This window comes from Astyanax mexicanus, chromosome 8, assembly GCF_023375975.1.
Source record: "Astyanax mexicanus isolate ESR-SI-001 chromosome 8, AstMex3_surface, whole genome shotgun sequence".
In the NCBI taxonomy this organism is placed as follows: Eukaryota; Metazoa; Chordata; class Actinopteri; order Characiformes; family Acestrorhamphidae; genus Astyanax; species Astyanax mexicanus.
Window position 1 is genome coordinate 29,632,161 of NC_064415.1, and position 20,821 is coordinate 29,652,981.

The window sequence follows — 20,821 nt, forward strand, 5'->3', positions numbered from 1 at the left end:
TGGACATAATACCGAATGACCAATTTATTTATATATAATTATTTATTTATATATAATTATTTATATATAATTTATTGGTTGACACAACTTTTCCAGACATCATCTACAATGATGGAAATTGCTGTAGTTATTTTATTTATGCTTTTATAACACCATCACACAAAAGCCCATAAATATAAGAACACTCTTTTAAAACGGGTTATTAATTTATCAAAGTTACTGTGAAATGTTATGTTTAACAAATACCTTTTTGCTCATTTAGTTAGTGCTTGTTTGCAGCAATGTTTTAAGCATTAGTGAATAACTTTTCTTTAAATAGATGATGTTAAAGACGTTTTTCAGTGTATCGTTATAAACTATCCTGAATACTGGATAAAGACTTAATTTGTCATCTCCAGGTCAAAGAATTGTGGGACAAAAAGCCAACTGAAACAGTTGTATCCATACTGGACAAAAATGGAAGGTGTTTTTTAAGGTTGCCAGATTTTCAGAGTCTCAAGCCCTACGTTTGGCTTACTGGAGAGGTACAGAATTTGCTATCTATTCACGTTTATATGCTACATTTCTCGTTATTAACTATTTTGTGTTTCACTTTAGACCATAGCTTTTTACATAAGAACTATGAAGAAGGAGATGGACCCGAACAACCAAATACTACAGTTGGACTATTCAGGGGTGATAGTGAAAAAAAATCCTGAGCCTGAACTTTTTTTTCCTGTTCCAACAGGGTGAGGAAGGGGGGGGGGGGGGGGGGGGGTTGTTGGGGAGGGACAACAGACTGCATATGTGACATAACATAGGCATAAATGTTGACACATTATTCAAACATTTAATAGTCTGTGTATAACCTTATTGTCAAGTGACACATTTTAGATAACGTTTTCATTTTCATATTTACATTTTCTCCACTCTTGTAAAAAAAAAGTGCACTTTTATTTTTTTTTTCTACTGAGAGCTCTTCTTAAGATGGTGTCCTTGTGTAAAATAGTGTAACATTATGTTTCATAGAGATTTTTATAAACGTCAGGACATGTGGTCTTACTGTGAACTACAAATGAACAGAAGTCACATTACAGCAGTGTTTCTCAACCCTGATCCTGCATATTCTACTGCATATTAACACTGTTCTGTATATTCTTCTGCATATTAACACTGTTCTGCAGATATTCTTATGATTTTAGCCGATCTGATTCAGGAGTTTAGGGTTAAGCAGTTTATCAGAGCTGTGTGTGGATGAAACTGGTGAAACCGGTGAAACTGCTCACTTACAAGGAGCTGCAGTTCCTCATCCAACCACTAGTGGGAGCTGCAGCAGCAGCACAAGCCCCGCTCTCTTCACTCAGTCACAGCTACAGCCCAGCCACGGGCTACAGAGCTCAGCTCAGCCAGTCTGGAGCGTTTTTTTTTTAAGTTCATCTGTGTAGGAAAAGGTTTTAAAAACGGATAATACAGCTCTCTACAGCTCAGCTCAGCCAGTCTGGAGCGTTTTTTTTTTACACGTTTTTTTAAGTTCATCTGTGTAGGAAAAGGTTTTAAAAACGGATAATACAGCTCTCTACAGCTCACCTTTCAGCCAAAGCAGCTAACAGCAGCAGTTGTCACGGAGGCACTGCTCGGATTACATTATAAACAGGTCAGTTAGCGCTGCTAACCTCATGATGTTTATAACTACGGAGTTTAGTGGACACACCACGGCTGCAAGGTTAGACTGTTGAAGGCTACTGAAGACTATTAAAGGCTATTGGAGGTTATTGAAAGGGTTATTGGAGCAGAAATCAGTAAAGGCTGGTTAGATAAGTGATTCACCTCCTCGTCCTTTACTGCGGTGAAACTGCGACTAGCGCTGTCACAGTGATGTTTATTTAACGTCATTAAAACTGATTTTGTCAGGTATTGTCTTATAAATATTTACACAGAACTTATATCTCTCCTAAAAAGCGTTTATTTTGGTCAGTAACATTCATGTTTATTTACTAGCAGCGTAAATTACCAGTGTTTGCTTTGGTGTGGATGTAATTAGGGGAATCTGTACCAGCCAGGTTTGCCAGGCACCTGTGTGGCATTAATGTGGCATTTGGCCCCGCCCAAGATCGGTATCGGCGATCGGCCCATCGTGGTGAAAGACGACCGGCGATCGGAATCGGCCCCAAAAACACTGATCGGTTCAGGAGGTGTAAAAAAGGAGGTGAATTTTGGCAGTGCATCTGCGATTCTTTTGCTCTCTGCCCGTTTCTTTCGTTTAGCACAACCACTTTCATAACTCCGCTTCATTTTCACTGTGACAGCTGTCACTCTAGGTGAAAATCAAGATCAGGTGAAAATCTAGGTGAAATGAAGATCAGGTGGAAAACACAATTTTAGTTCAGTGATCAGGGTTAAGAAACTGCTTTAAACTACAAACATAAAGTACTGTACTAAATTCTGACTATCCACTACATCTGGCTTCTAGCTAATTAGCTATATTCATTTTCTCCTGTAATCCTAAACTAATAACGACAGTGAAATATGTGAAATAGTGATTAGCTGATCAGGTACAGGGCAAGTTGAACATTACATATATAGTTTATTTTCTAAAACCTTGACTCCCTATCTAGCTAATTCCAAACTCAAGCTAACTCACTAACACAGCTGCAGTTTATTAATCACAGTGGGTTTAATATGTGTGCTGATACAAGAAGTGTATTTTTAACCAGCTATCAGAAACATATCATCACAGTTTACGTGTTTAGCCTACCGTTATCTTTTTTTGAGAAAAATCTCCGTATATCCAGATCTGTTTTTAAATCAGCTGAAGCTGCTGCGTCCGATCCCGCTGCTAAATCTCACAGCAAGGGAGGGGCTTCGCCCGCGCGCCGCAAAAACAGCAAGCTGATTGGCTGTTTCTACTGAGAGGCGGGACTTAATACCTGAACCGGCTCTATTTATTTATTTATTTATTTTATTTATATATATATTTTTTTTTAATAGAGCCACGCTACGCCGGATTTCCGGCGCGGCGCCGGAACGCTATCACCCCTGACTATTATTTGACTGCAGCAATTATGCAGAGGAACAATGACTACCTTCAAACGCATCTGATGAGAACTGTAAGTATGTAGATGCGTAATTGTAATGATTGCTTAGGCAACTATATTTACTTGGAACTGTATTTGTACAGCAATTAGATCGTTATGGTGCCGCAATTGGCTTCATACACCATGAGGAAAATCACTGGATTCTTCTGGTATGTGATGTGAACATAACTCATTTACTTGAGTGTGACTTTTGAGTGTGATTTTTAAAAACATTACTGCAACAACATGATTTAACTTTTCTGTTTCAAATATATACATAAGGACTCTCAGTCAGTTTTTTTGCTGGATCCAATGGCTAAGAACGAGTTGACAAGATCAGAGGAAGCTGCAAAATGTTTCAGGTAAGAGACACTCATTTCAAACAAAGCAAAACAATTTTTTTTCTTATAAATATTTTCATATTTCTAGAAACTTGGACGTGCGTAAACACAAAGATAAGAAATGGGCAGAAGTGGAATGGAAGCCACAAACTATTGATCACACTGATCAAAAAGACACACACAGCTGTGGAGTTTTTGTTATGGAGGTGAGTAGTTTGTATGAAATGTCTGTTATTTAGAGTAAATACAGTCCCAGTTCGCATAACAGCTGGGTCAGTGGGCCATATGCAAAACCAATTGTGTTCATTTTTTGCCTGTTTTATATGTTTTAAATGTATTTAATATGGTCAATCCCCATCACTTTCAATGAGATACAGATTTATCTCTTTCAGTCTTATTTTCCAGGCCATACACCAAGCCACACTACCATTGTGTACATTTTTCTTTTCTCTCTGGCTCAAACCCTTGAACTGATTCACTACCATAGAACCATACTGCTGCATGACATGTACTGTTTTCCACATCTTGATTCTATGGTTTATCAAATATATGCCTCTAGTTATAGTGGTACTATGCACATCCCCTTTCAATCCAAACACACTCCAAAATTAATGTATATAGCTTATTTAAAAACTCCACTACCATCTCCAAACATTCAGGCCTCCAATTGGCCATCATGTTTTCATTGTTCTTTACAGCATTTTATAAGCTCTCACTTTCTTTGCTAAACTGAGGCACATCAAAATTAAATAATTCTACCTAAACCAGCTTTTCTTTCACTCATATCCTTTATTAATAATTTTCTTACAGTACTTTCACCTTTCCAATATGCACATTTTTGTTAGCACATTCATCCTTTATTGACCTAGCCTGATGTATATCCTATCCAGCTTAGTTACTCCACTAAGTTTTTTATATTCCATAATATATAACTCCTCATTCATTTTACTATGTATATTTTTCTTATCAATTTTGCTGTTTGTGTTGGGCCACATGTGTGACTTTCTGTGTAGTTTCTCAATCTGTCAATATGTCATTTTTTCCTAGCCTCTGTCTTACACCACTTGACTTTCTGGCAGATTCAGTCACTGTCCTGTTATCTAGTACCCCTTCACCACACCCCAGCATCTGTCTTACTACTTTCCTAAATTTCACACCACAGTCTTCCTTCAACTTTCAGCATCTGAACCTTTGCTTGCCTCTCACAATCTCCCTACTTTTTTTTTCCAGTGACAATACATACCATATTGTCTAAACATGCTGTCCCTTGCCACCTGCCACAACTTCTTCATACCCTTCCTCCCTTCTCTCTGCCTTTAAATTTTAATTCCTATTTCCTTCCTTCTCATTGGCCGAACAGTAACACACTGTTCAAAATTGGGTTGTTCCAAATCTGGTATGTAAATTGGAGTTTTAATCAGATTTGATGATTTTATACTGTATGCCCTTTTTTAATGCAACCCACCCTGGGTTTGGACCCAGTGTACACTAGGGTTGCAACGGTATGAGATTTTCACGGTATGATAACCGTCTCAGAAAATACCGCGGTATCACGGTTATCACGGTATCACAGTTTGTTACATATATTATTAAACTGACCCTTAAAGAAATTACAACAAAGGTTTTTTGTTCAATTAACTATTTATTGTAGAAACCTGGAACAATTATATAGATAATGTCTCCTTAAAAAAAATAAACTGTACACCATTAGGTGAAGGAAACCAGGTTTTTCCACTACTCTTAAGGTCATTAAGGGTGTATATAATTATATATATATATATATATATATATATATATATATATATATATATATATATATATATATATTAATAGGATATATATAATAATATTATATAATAATATTATGTATATATAATTACTATTAAACCCCGCTCCACGCGGGGATGGAACCCAGGCTGTCACGGCCGCTGCCCAATGCTCTAACCGCTGAACCAACGAGCGGATTGGGGCGCAGCCGCTTTATTCGCCCATAAAGCCTCCGCCGAAAGGGGCGGAGCAACGAAAAATGGGCGGATAATGAAAACGGGTGGAAAACTAAAGTCCCGCCTAGCGTGAGCGAGAGAGAAGGGGAGTGAATCAAAACAAAGACCGCCGGTAAGTGCCGGCTACCTCTTATGGCGCGAGGTGAGGATTAACTAAACAAAGGGCTTCCAAACTAAACAAAGAAGTGAACTAAGGTGATTGTGGATTTTAACGCTGCTCCACCAGAGAGGAGAGGAACAGCGCGGGAGAGAGAAGGTGAGCGAGCCGCGTGGCCTCGCGGCTGTATCACCCACACACACACACACACACAGACACAGAAACTCAAGAGGAGAGCGGTGGAGCACACAGCTCTACACAGCCACACCAAACTCGAAAGAAAAAGGGATAGAAGAAAATACTTTGGCGGGAGAGGCACGCCAGCGATGCTGAACAATGCTCTCTCCAAAGGGAAAGGCAGGAAACCGGCTGTTGCCGTAGATAGAGCAGGGAGGAAAAGAAAGAGTCGAGGCTCACTCGAGAAACCGGCATAGATTCGCTCTGATAGCATCAAAGATCCAGCGCCGAGTGGCTGGTTGGCGCTGCTTAAGAGGTGTTGCAAGCAGGTGTTGGTAATTAGCCAATTAACCCTCGGCGCTGGCCTGGCGCGCCCTCCGATGCCCCGGAGGATGCCTCGATTGGGCACCAGCCCTTACATCCCCTTTAACTAACAGTGCTAACAGAGGCAAATGCACTGTTTATTGTTGTACATTTAACCATAAGATAGTCAGTACATCCTGTAGTGAGCTTAATAAATAACACACACACATTTAACCAGGTTAACTAACACACACACATTTCTCTGGGATGAATCTTACTGATCTGCTCTAACCTGCCGCCTGGTTGCGAAAGTCCAGTCCAGTGGGACACGAGCTGGCGAGCCACGGTCCACGGAACTTCGTACAGGAGCATTGAATCTGAGTATTTCTTATTTTTGAAGTGGGTCTGTTTTTTTTTTTTTTTTTTTACCACTGTTGTAAAAAACGAAAATGAAAGGTGGGTTAACACCCACCTCTCGTCCGGGGTACAACTCCCCTGCGTGTTCGTTTGATAGAGAGAGTCGTAGACAGGTGGAGTGAAGTTGAAAGCAAACCAAGTATTTATTACTGAGCTCAGGAAAACCATACACACAGGAAAATAGGTAAACAGCCGTCCCAGTATAAGTTCTGACTCCCCTCTGATCTGACTCCATGTTTTATACCCCAAATGACATGAAACCTGCTGATGAGGCGTTGCTAACGATTAGCTCATGTTAATATGCATAATTTCACGTGTTAGTACTCAAGTTTCACGTGTCTGACCGGACCACTAGTGTCTGACCTTGACTGTGTTCTTCCAGAATGGAACATCGTGGCACTATCTGTGTGAGTGTGCGTCACCCCCCCCTTTGAAGCCGCTGCAGGTTCCCCCACACACAGAAGGCCGCTTTGATCTAAGATCCTCCTCTGTAGCAATTTAGTCCCTTACCGAGTGTACCAGTCGAGTTCATACAGAGTGTACCAGCCGATGATTGATGGCCGTTACTTAGGGTCATGCAGTGAACGAAATGCTTCAAGCATGAGCTACGCAAGTCACACAATAGATTTCATATGTTATATGTTAATGTGTTAGTAACGCGTGGTTAGTCCGCCATACAATAAATCCTATGTGTTAGTAAATGCCTTATGTATCATGTGGGTTAATTTGTCATAATAAAGTCTGTGTTAGTCACATGCCTGATCAAACAATGTTTATCTATATGTGTAAATAATATATATTGTGAGTATTGGTTAATATTCTATATAAATGTGTATAAAATACACTGTGAGTAATAAAAATGATCAAATACAATGTGAGTATTGGTTAATGCATATAAAATACAAGGTTTCACACAATGATTATAGTAATTATAGATACTAAGATAAGTAATCATAATTGAAAGATATTTGTCGATACACCCAAGGTAAAATAAACAGTTACTCTTCACCGCTCTGAGTGAGTTACACAGCGGTAAACACATAAAAGACTGAAGTTCTCTAACCTCTAAAGGTTACTGGAGGCGCTAAAACTTTTACACAACAGACTTTTATCTTGTTGAAATCCACACCTTTACTATATTTCTTTTATTGAATAGAATGTCGGGTTGAATTCTTTTGAACTTAATATTTACTGTTGACCCCTTTATTTTTGTTATTTGGTTATTTGGGTTAATTGTTTGGTTATATTGTTTTTGTGAATTACTGGGAATCATTTATTTTGTTGGTAAAGGAAATCTGAAACCAAAACCTGTGTGTAATATATTCTAGAATAATACAAATACCATATTTTCCTCTTAACCTGCAAAATAGATAAATACCTACCTTAAAAACTTACCTTAAGTCTCTATTTATACTTACCATACTCTGTTAACCTATAATAATACTTACCTTACTCTGTTAACCTATAATAATACTTACCTTACATATTGATCCAAACCCCTAACTTAAAACCTAAAATAAGAAAAAGAAACAGATGATTAAAAACCCTAATAAAACCTAACTTACTAACACTGAGGATTGAGTAATAAAATAGTAAATACTTTCTAAATATATATCTAAAAATATTATAAACTCCTAACACTGGTTATTGTGTAATAATTAAAAAAAAAGAGGAACAAAAAATTGACACATACATTTCGTTGAACACGATTGTTTTATTTAAGTAGTTGCATTGATATACTGTGTTTTTATTTTACCTTTTTTATTTTTCATACCCTGTTTACCTATTGAGACAAGTACTTTTAAAGTTTGAATACAATTACTGTAATTTTACCCCAGTTGAATTTTGTGTCTTTATTATTGCTGCTTCACGAGCGAACCTAAACTGGTCCATCAATTCCCTTTGTCCATTCTAAAATTAAACTTACCTGTAGTCACCTCTAGAGAGCGCTAACTCACTCACACACACACACACACACATTTAACCTAAGTAACTAACTAACTAACTAACACACACCCATAATCGTAGTAACACCCACATTTAACCTAACTAACAAACATCCATATAACTTAGCTAATTAACACACACATTACCCTAACGAACAAACATCCATATAACATAGGTAACTAACACACATATAACCTAGCTAACTTAACTAGCTAATGCTAACACACATCCTTCAGCTTTTTAACACACAAAGAGTCCTCGTCCGATCTGGGGGTAAAATAAGCTGGTCTTAATAAGGTCTTAATATCTTGATTACTAGTTTATTTTGAGTTAAATACAGATAATTGGAAAGAATCAGTCTCTCTAAGACCTTCAGCAGGACCAGCAGCACAGCAAAAAATACACTGAAGACCAGGAGAGCTGCGTGCGTTTGATGTGAAATTACCGTAATCACCATAATGGTGCGCAACATAAAGTCTCTGTGAGACTGCAAGGCTGAAGAAGCACTTTTATAAGATTGATGCTTAATACTAAAACAGTGATACTTAAGACAAAAATTATTACAGTCTTACAGCCAGTCTTAGAGTCTTAGATGCCTTCTGGAGATTAATTAAAGACTGCTATGTAATAATAATCCAATATAATATTTTTTCTTTCAAAAAAACAATGTCATATTTTACTAAATGCTGATAATATTTGGAAGATAATAAGGATAATAGGGCAATTAAGGTTACTACTACTACAAATGATGTCAATGGCTTCATTCAAATACGCCTTTAATATCATCATCAAATAATTTACATAATTGTTCAAGTACATATTTCCCAGGTGGCATGTAATTGTTTTCAGCTGAGTAGTTAATGTTGATTTGAGCAGTAAATAATGAATAGTCCTTAAAGGAAATATAATTAGTAAGTAGTTCATCAGAGGATATTTAAGTCTCAGTAATTAATGTGGAGTTAATAGTGAACTACTATAGTTATTAGTTCAGTACTATCTACTGAGTAATTACTCAGTACTTCCTGGTAGTTAATAGTTTTAGGTATTAAAACAGCACTATTACATAGTTACTGCTTAGTTCCTTTTGTTTGGGGCTTTCATTTGGCGCCCCCTTTAGTGCAGCGCCCCTATGCGTCGCATAGGCTGCACACCCCCTTTTTAAAGTTGTATGTGCATTTTGGCTTTCCAGTAAAAAACAATAAACGGTATTTTAGGAGATTTAGGAGAAGAAGAAAAACCATAGGCTTAATATGACTAGTTGTGGTCTGCACTTATTGTTTGCTCTATATAAGTTTTATTTATTTTTTATTCTTATTCCTATTTCTTATAAAATCAATGAGTGAGAGAAACCAGTCTGTTAAGTTTGCGTTATATGATTTTGTCAAATAGAACTCTAGTTTTCAAGCCATTTTTCATTTTTGACATTTTCTTAAAAAATGGATTTTTAAAGTCTTGTTCTCGTGAACTATGGAGTGAATTTTGTGCCAAAAGTTTTACACAAAAAAATAAAATCCGCAATCAAAATATTAGGAATCAAAAGCAAAAATTATATGTTACAAATTCAAAAGAGAAAAAATATATAGCAAATATATATTTTTAAATATACTTGGTTATTTTATTATCCTTTGCAGTTATTTGAAAATTATTTCAGTTTGGTCTTTGCTTTTATTTTTGTGTTTTTGTGAATTTTCTGTGGATTCTTTTGGATTTTTCTGTTAAAGACTTTTGCTTCTGGAATCCCTCTTTTGCTTCTGCTTCAGTTTTTTGCTTCTGAGTTTTGGCACAGTTTTCACGGGTGGGCGGGGCTTAGAAGAAGGGGTTGGTCAGCTGGTTCTGGACTGGCGGGTTCCCTGAACCCTCGTCTGAGACTGACCACGCCCCCAAACACCCGCCAGCTTCAAGCGTCCTTCCAAACACGGAGTGAACAGCAGTTTCCAGCAAACAGCAACAGCAGGTACTTTTACAATTAAATATTATACAAACGTTATGTTCACAAGTCACATTAGCGAGAGTGCTAAATATTCATGCTGAAAGTAGGTAACTACCTAACTCACTAGCTCAATGACTAGGTAACTCACTAGCTCACTGAGTAGGTAACTCACTAGTTCACTGACTAGGTAACTCACTAGTTCACTGACTAGCTAACTCACTAGTTCTCTGACTAGGTAACTCACTAGTTCACTGAATAGCTAACCCACTAGTTCACTGACTAGCTAACCCACTAGTTCTCTGACTAGCTAACTCACTAGTTCTCTGACTATGTAACTCACTAGTTCACTGACTAGGTAGAATTCATTAGCTCATTGAGTAGGTAAGTAGCTAACTCAGTAGCACACTTACTATGTAACACTGGTTCACTGACTAGGTAACTCACTTGCTCACTGAGTAAGTAACCTGCTAACTCATTAGCTCACTGAGTAGGTAACTCACTAGTTCACTGACTAAGTAATTCACTAGCTCACTGAGTAGGTAACTAACTCACTAGTTCACTGGCTAGATAACTCACTAGTTTGCTGGCTAGGTTGCTCACAAGCTCACTGAGTAGGTAACTAGCTAACTCACTAGCTCATTGACTAAGATAACTGACTAGTTCACTGATTAGGTAATTAGCTAACTCACTAGCTCATTGACTAGGTAACTATCATAATTTGCGCGTGAATATTTAGCACATCTTGCTAATGTGAGCTTTTAAATGGAGTGAAACAGAGAATAATATAACATAATATAACATTAAACATAACGTTTGTATAATATTTAATTGTAAAAGTATCTGCTGCTGTTTGCTGGAAGCTGCTGTTCACTCCGTGTTTGGAAGGACGCTTGAAGCTGGCGGGTGTTTGGGGGCGTGGTCAGTCTCAGACGAGGGTTCAGGGAACCCGCCAGTCCAGAACCAGCTGACCAATGGAGATTCAAGGGGAACCCCTTCTTCTAAGCCCCGCCCACCCGTGAAAACTGTGCCAAAACTCAGAAGCAAAAAACTGAAGCAGAAGCAAAAGAGGGATTCCAGAAGCAAAAGTCTTTAACAGAAAAATCCAAAAAAATCCACAGAAAATTCACAAAAACACAAAAATAAAAGCAAAGACCAAACTGAAATAATTTTCAAATAACTGCAAAGGATAATAAAATAACCAAGTATATTTAAAAATATATATTTGCTATATATTTTTTCTCTTTTGAATTTGTAACATACAATTTTTGCTTTTGATTCCTAACATTTTGATTGCGGATTTATTTTTTTTGTGTAAAACTTTTGGCACAAAATTCACTCCATAGTGAACCCAGTATCGTGTCTCATCTCGTCTCGTGATATTAGTGTCTCGTCACACTACACACAGCGCATTTCAGTGACGTTACGTCCGCTGTATAAGTTAATGTTAACAGAGAGGCTGTGAAGTAAACAGGCTGAATGAGGAGCTCCACTAAAGGTAAATTATGTATTTTGAGTTTGCTGGAGTAGCTGGTCTGTCAGTATATCAAGGGTGGTTTTGGACCAGTATAATTAAGCTCATACCGATAGTGTAGCGTGTAGAACAGACAAGACGCCACTATCAAGCGTCTCAGCTACACTGGTCAAATATGTTACAGCGTTTACAGCTGGTTCTGGGTAATTCCGCGCTGTTGGATCAGAGAGGGCAGTTAGTTTTTTTAGTTGAATCAGCTGTGTGTAAATATTCTGTAAACATACGGTGGGAGTTCGCTGTTGCGCCAAAAAGAGTCCCCTCCCAATCTCTAAGCTAATGCTAAACAAAAAGCAGACATGAGCAGACTCGCTGTGTGACGTCAGCGTTTTCAGAAAGCTCAGTTTTGCCCGTCCACACTAGAAGTTAGCTAAATCGGGCCCAAAAAATCCGACCCGACCCAGCCCGAGCCCGTGCACTTTCTTCCCGAGCCTGTGCACTTTCTTCCCGAGCCCGACCCAACCCGCCCCATATAAACTGGCTGTTTTCGGGCTGTTTGAATGAGCGAAATATGATCAGAATTATGTTTATTATGTTTACTGTAACGTAGAAGCATAGAACTATTAATTAATTAAAATGATTAAGAATAGCTACACACAGTGCTGCAAATCAAACGCGGAGGAGTTTTGGTGAGAGAGAGAGAGAGATTTGCGTGTTCTGGTGTATGAGCTACTCACAGGTAAAGGTTCTCACATACTGTATCTCTTGTTTCTCTTTTATCTCCTTGTGCTCATATTCTACTCCCATACATAATCCTGCAGCTCCCTCAGTGTTTTCTGTTGTATTTTGCGGCTAGCGTGAGCGCTTACAACTAACACCGCGGACCGCGAGGTCCCGCCGCGCTGTTGTGCTGAATCCGACTCCCGCTTCGTGGACAGAATTGGCACAACACCTCCCGCGGGAGTGAAAACAGCGCTTATAAATAAATTCGTTTTTTCACTTTCAGTTTTCGTTATTTGGTTCGTTTTCGTTAACAATAATAATTGGTTACTTAGCAACATGGTGATTATCACACCAGAGCTTTATTTAAAAATATATATGTATAATTAAAAAACAGATACCTACATCTCAGACTATTCAGGTCGGTCGGGTTCGGGCAGACAATCTAAGAGTTTTCAAAAATGTCTACCTTTTCAGTGACCGAAAACACCGTTTTCGTGTGAACAAAGGGCCAAAACAGAGAGAAAAAACTCAGTTTTTAAAAAAAAAATACCTGGGTTTGTGTGGACTGGGCCTAAGAAGCCAAATCTTAGCTGCTATTTTCTCAGTATGCTGTGGACTGCATTATGTGGCATTAGGGAAACAGGCAAGAAACGCTTGTGAGAACTGTGTAACGCCATGCAAGTCATATTCATGTAAGGTCGTGTAATATAATATATGACTTGAGTCCATATGTTTCTTTTACTTTCTGTAGCAGTTCTGTATCTCTCAGTTGGTGCAGTAATGTACTTAAAAGCGTGTTTGTTTGGGGTGACTTAAAGTGCAAATAACACTGTCTGACTGTAGGGGGAGACCAGTAGCAAGAAATAACAATTCTAAAATAATGCTGGCAGAGAGCAGTGTAATCATCTGTCATTACCAACAGTGGATCATGATCTTTATGACCAAAGATGCTTTCGCTAGGTGTCAGGAGTTTAGAAAAAAATGTTTTGGTGCGTCGTTTCCCTATTGTCTGTGAGAGCAACAAGCAACTTATTTTCTAATGATAGAGGAAAAGAAGATAGATAGCATAAATAAATGCTGGTAATGGATTTAGAACACAGTGTTATACAAACATACTTGTATCAGATCAGTGCATAAGTGCATGTGAAGTGTTTGGCCATTGTCTGTGTCTATTGTGAAACAAAGTTTCTCTAAAATTGATTTCATCAACTGACGTCCTGGCCCAGAGATGTTGGTTCACCGCAGTGCATCAGCATATAATGCATAGTGGTTGTATTCATGGCAGAGGTGCATATATTTCTATAAATAATTTAGCTATGCTATAAAAACTAAACAAACCATATTCTGTTTGGATTTATTCATAGAAAGATGTTGGAAATACAAATATATTTTTATATTAGTCTTCTTGTAAATATGCTTATATCCAGACAAATTAAAATTAAGAAATGTAGTAGACAAAAGCACATTTGATTTGATGAATTAAATTTTATTGGGTAATATTGAAAAAAGTGCATTTTTATGCAACATGCTCTTTATGCAGTATGCGTAATTCAGATTCACATTCTTCAGATATTTCCCCTGTAATGAATGTTCTTTAGTCCCTGTGGAGAAATACTGTTATTAGAGTAAGACTCACTGGAGCAGGTAAACATGAACATATTGTCACCATATTATGCCAGACATTGGCTAAAGGGGTAGAAAGCCCCCCAGCATTAAATGAAAGAGCAGTGGAACTGCATAATTTTGGACACACCAGTGAATTTAAATGAAAGTTAATACTGAAGTCATCCAGACTATGAAGTACCACATAAGGAGTTGTAGTTGTCATATTCGAACAGGCCTCAGATACGAGCAGATGACAAAAAATATACTTCATAAGATAAAGTATCAAACAGAAGGGTAGTCAAAACGAGCAAAGGTCCAAAGGCAGTGTCAGAAGGCAGGCAAAAATCAGGATCGGTAAAAACGAGCAAGCTAACACAGGTAATGTAAACCCTTTGTACGAGGATAAATCAGTCAATACTCGTGTGTGCTGAAGAACTATTTATACTAAGTGTAATTAGTATTTTGCAGAAATACTTCCTGATGGTGTTTGAAGAATCTAAAATATAAAACCTATTTTGGTTTGTTCAACACTTTTTTGTTTACTAAATAATTCAATGTTTTTCTTCATAGTTTGGATGGCATTAGTATTAATCTACAATGCAGAAAAAAATGCAAACAACACTTGTTTCCAAACTTTTGACTGGTACTGTAAGTGCTGCATTATAAAACAGTGCTGAATTATTATGAATGTAAAGATTGGTGGCAGACAGTGTTCTGTAATAAGCTCCAATTTATTTATTTGATTTTTCCACTTTTCTGTGCAATGACATCCTAGTACAACATTTCAATTTAATCCATTCTACTGTCAAATCTACAGGATGTAGCAATGCATAGGAAAAAAAAATCCCCCTTTCTTCACCTACGTCTATTCCTTCCATTGTCTTATTGTCAAGCTTAGGAAATACATGTAGTTAAAAATAACTGCAGGTTCAGCAGCACATTATACGAAGTTTAACATTATTTGGAAAAATACACAGGCAGTCCTGGGGAAATTGCAGTCATTACCCTAAATGCTTTTTTTCTGCTATAGTTGTACAGTGGTAGGAAAAATCTCTTTTTTTTGTATATAAACTTTGCTTTTTGCACAAGTTAAAAAGTCCTTCGCATTTCATTAAGGCTACGTAATTGTACAATGTTAAATATTTAGTTAATGCATAAATTACAATAAGATCAGTACTGAATTAAAGTCGTACCTCAGTATCCCTTTCTCAATTGGGTAACAGGTTAGGGACAGTTCTAATTTTATTCACAGTATGAATAACCCTTACACTAAAACTACTTTTCTTGCTTTGTTCATTAGCCAGTTTACATTTTAACATTAAGATGAGAACATTAAAATAATAATTTGAATGTCAGTCTGTTCATCATTTAAAGTCAATCACTTAAAATAATTCACAATTATTTGACAGAAGGATGTTCTTAGCTATACATTGTTTCAGTCTATTATATTGCTGATACTTCTCTACGGGAACTACACTAAATTATGTGTGTGGATCTGCACATTTGTGTCTGCAGTAGGTGCAAAGTTAACATAGGTAAATGCATTGCTAAAAGGGTTCTCCACAAACATTTAAACTTTCTGACCTTTTTACAAACCTACTCACCCTGTATTATGGGAAAGCTCATTGCTAAATAACCATAGTCACTAAAGTCTTTCACAACAGGATGTGACTCTCAACATGCACCGAAATAATAAACAGTACTGTCAAATAGTCACATGAAAAATGCATTCATCCAGTAAACTGACAGTGTCACACACTGTGTGACGCAGATTCTGAGAGCAGCTTGGTGGAACTTTGCAATATCCTGCTGTAATAATCACCCTTCACTGAACATGTCTTTGTGTTTTTTTTCTGTTTTATACCCCCTTCCTAGTGTCTGGTGCCACTTCTTTGTCTTTTCTTGTCATGTTTTTCACCTATTTGTTATCTAAAGCCTCGCCTCCTTGCTGTCATTTCCAGGTGTTCCTTGTTTGTGCCCTCTTAATGCTTACCTGTTGTTTGTATAGTCTCTTCCATGGCTTTTATATTAATGCAGTTTTACATTCATGCTCTTTTGTATTTTTTAGTGTTTCTATCTGCTAGTTTTATTTAGTAAAACACTTATTAATTGCAAGGTACAGCTGAGCCAAACCACAGCAGAATTCATTAAATATTAATTAAATATTGATTAGATGAGCTACTTTATTAAAGTGTGTTGGCATTTACAATGAGTATTTGGTATAAATACAAGATTAATATTACATTTATATTTATATTATGTTTAAATATCACACAACCTTTTGAATATAATCAAGTGAGGAACTAATAAAAGTTATAAAGAGAAGTTATAAAGGAAGTATAAAGAGAAACATACCCAAAGTCCCTCCTCCTTCCTTTAATACAGTGTTTACAACCCCGCATCACTCTGTGTCCTTCCTTTAGCAGTCTTATCCTTTATTCTCTTTCTTCATATCATAATTAGTGCTAATTGTATTATCTGAATTCACAAAGCCAAACATTGTTTTATTTATTTATTAGTATTGAAGTTTACCAACTGTTTTAAGGATGGCTGGGGTTACAGTGAGATTATTGGTTAATATCATTTTTATTTGCCTGCTGAAGCATTGTAATATAATTAGAAAAGCCTATACATTTTAGTTGAAGATTAAATCAATTATATTTTACTTGTATTAGGAACAGGTAAATGAACAAAAAAGGTCTAGATCTGACAGGGATGATGTTAATCTTTGTAATTGCATCTGTGTTTCTCAGTATTAATCAGTTGCTAGTCAAATGATTACTATAATCAATTTTATCACAAAAAGCTGTCAGCGTGATGATCCTTCTCTGAACTGAAAGAAATATGAATCAGTTAATAAAAGCTTATATTTCACATGGGCATGAAGAGTTAAAAAAGTATTGTCTGTGAATTATGTGTTTTTTACATAGTAGCACAAAAACAAATGTCTTAGCAGGTCTTAAAATAAGTTAAATCCACTCAGATTCTACTGTTATTTAAAAAAAAAATTAGTACACACTTGTAATCAATAAACTGTAGACCCAAGTTTTGCAGCAATACTTTGAAATAGCTCCAAAGGCATTTTGGAATTTTAGTATTAATGTTCAAAGGTTGTATTTACCTACTTTTAAGAAACCGATGTTTATTATTATTATTTAAAAAAAAAAGTAAACCCATGGGATTGAACGAGGGTGTATTTTGTTTTTATCGTTCAATGACTGTATTGTACAATGTAGCTACACAGACCCAGAGCAAATTCATCTGTGTGAAATGGTTAAGCTGCCTATTATGATTATTGTCATCGACTGGTTTCAACTTTTGTCAACCACCAAACATGTTGCTGCAGGAGATTTTGCCCTGTTTGCCTTTTAAGACTTTTTAAATCAGGTACTTTTTTTCAATGTTCTGTCAGCCACATTTCCTGATGAAAGATGGCTTAGAGTTGACATCTTCCCCATTCTTGTCTATAATCGTGAAGCAGCTTCAAAAGCTAACCAAGACACTGGTGCAATTGTTTTTTGGTACCATACAACTACTTCCTACACTGAGACACTTTTTTGATGTGTGCTTTGATACATATTTTGATATTTTGCCAGTAGTGCGGTGTAACATCCAGGTGCTCTTTTGCAAACTTTAAACATGCAGCAATGTGTTAATGGGTGTCCTCCCATGAACGCAATTCATGTTTAATGTTTTTCTTATTGTACATTTCTCAACAAAAATGTTAGCATGTGCCAAAAGTCTTTAGCTGACACTCTAGCATGTTTCCTCACTTCATTGATTGTTCTGCGCTGTGCTCTTGCAGTCATCTTTACAGGCCTAGGGAGAATAGCAACACTGCTGAACTTTCTCTGTTTGTAGACCATCTGTCTTACCGTGGACACATGAACATCAAGTCTTTTAGAGATACGTTTGTAAACCTTTCAAGCTTCGTGCAGGTCAACAATTCTTGAATGTAGGTCTGTTGAGAGCACTTTTGTGTGAGCCATGATTAACCTTAAGCAATGTTTCTTAAGAACAGCAAACTCAGCTGGTGTGTGTTTTTATAAGGCAGGGCAGCTTTAACGAACACATCCATTCTCATCACATTGATTGGACTCCAGGTTGGCTTACTCCTGGCTCCAATTAGCTCTTAGAAAAGTCATTTGCCTAGGGGTTCACATACTTTTTCCACCCTGCACTGTGAATGTTAACACGTTCAACACGTGTTGAATAAAACCATGCAAACATATAATTTTTTGTGTGGTATTAGTTTAAGCAGACTGTGTTTGTCTTTTGTTGTGATTTAGATGAAGATCAGAACACATTTAATGACCAAATTATGCAGAAATCCAAGTAATCCCAAAGGGTTCACATACTTTTCTTGAATAAAGAATAAAATAACATTGCTGTTGCTGTAAATTAACTTCACAGCATGCATTTGCAGGTCAGTTTCCTCTGCATGCAAAATTATGCGCTGTTAAGATACCAATGTGCAAAAAAGTATGTGTGCACCTGGCTCTTAAAAGGAATGGCAAGTAAAACGCTGTCTGGTTTATTTCTTGTTACGCCCAAAACAAATCTATAATTAATTAAAAAAAGATTTAGTAATTACCTTTTGCATGTTTCGAGCTGCACAAGGCATGCTTTTTGTGCAATGCACGGTTAACAGCTTGCCTATAGATCGCTAATACATGGCCCCAGGCCTTATTAAGCTGTAATCTGATGGCCTTGTCATTGTGTGCAATATTGCAAGCACAATACTGGAACTATGGGTGGATAGCTTTGGCAGAATTGACTCTAACCTAATTGAATTTATAACAAGTTCACTCTGGATGGAAAGCCTCCTTTTTTTGACCACAAAATGGATTCTCAGAAGTCAATCATGGACTCATCATGAACTTGGAGATATCAACAATATGTGATATTCCAGAAAACCAGATGCTGAATCGAACCAATATTTAACCAATTACTGACTATGTCTTTATAGTCCAAAGATATTTTATGTTTGCAGAACATTCTCACTACAGAGGCACCTAGCCTTTGTGCTAGACAGCAAGGGCTGGCTTCCTCTGTGGTTACAGTGGCTTTTGTTTGGCAAGCTCATGCAGCTAAAATTGAAAGAATGAAAGGATACAACATACACAAATGCATTCTTCTTAGGAGCGTATTATGCAATGCCTTGGTTATGTCATTTGATGCTCAGACTCAATCTGCAGAGTTGGTTTTGATTGATGTATATTGATTGTATATAAACAATTGATTGTGTGTGTGTGTATATATATATACACACACACACATACACACAGCAGTACTCAACGAACTAATTTTATCAGATTTTCTCATCTTGCGGCAGTATTTCTTTTAACCACTGGATTGAAGTAGTCAAAAATAATGCTTGGTGATATCAGATAACAAAGCACAGTTCCTTTTGAATAGATACATCCACTAATACAATGCAGCACACTACTCCACTAAAAAAACAATTTGAGCAAGGCCCAAAAGTGGGTGCTACATGGGTGGGACATATTATTTCCAAAGTTCCCTCAATCCACATTTTTACTTGTGCTCTGGGGAAAGGCTGTAAAAGGCATTAAAACAGATAGTTGACAGTTGTGTGGGTGGTAATGATTGTGCCTTGCAGCATCTGGCTAGAATTATCCTTACATACAGGCAACATCATATGGCCTAGGGCATGTGAATACGCTACAGGACAATGCAGTGTTCTTTAGCTTCCATGGGACACTGAATAAAAGTTTTTAAAATGTAACACAACAGTCCTCGTCAATGCCTGGGATATACTAGATAGTGAATGGGTTAAGCATTATAGAGAACGGATACTGCACTCATCATTGAGTTTCTCAATATGGATTTGATATAACTTTCTTGCGGGAGAAGGACCAAACCTGAAATCCGTCTTTTCATTCATTAGACACCCTTCCACATGTGCCACACCTTCATCCACCTTAGAAAAAGAAGAAGTATCTCTTTCCAACATACTTTTGCACCCAATACTGCACTGCAAAATTCTCAGGGTTCCCTCCCATGTTTTATTTAAACGTGCAGTGTGGTCTGTGCTCCCAGACTGATGGCTATAGAGGAATGTGCACTATGATTTTGTCTATATGAAGATGCATAGCTGTGATCCTAAACCGCATGAGCATTAGACTAGACAAATGAACATTTTTAGAATGCACATCCAGTTACATACCTGTAGTCAGTGGTGGGTGTGTCATATGTTGCACAAAGTTCTGTTGGGGAAACTCTGGGTCCAAGCACTGATATAGGTGTTAGCTTGACATGTAACACCTATCTGGCAATCATTGTGGAGACCTTTACCAGTAGGATAATGCATCCTGCTACACTTTACACATGCTTTGAAAGAAATTTAAGATGTTGCCTTGACCTACAAATTTCCCAGATCTCAATCCGATCTAGCATGGCATCTAGTGCTGGAAGGACATGTTTAATTTGCACCACCTTGTACCAGACACCACATTTAGAAGTATTTTAGAATGTATCCATGCCTCAGTGGGCAGAAGCTGTATTAAGCAACAGCCTATTAAATATATGCTAATTATTGTTTAGCTCATCAGTATAAATAAAATTATAAAAAATTGCAATTGATTGCAGTATGTCTGTTGTATTATGCAGTATCCAACCACAGATGGCAGTGCGGGGCTATACATGCCAACCAAACAAGTTAGGCAATGTACAGCTGCAAGCACAAGGAAATGTAGGCATAGGTTTATGCACTTTAGAATTGATGGATGAAAAG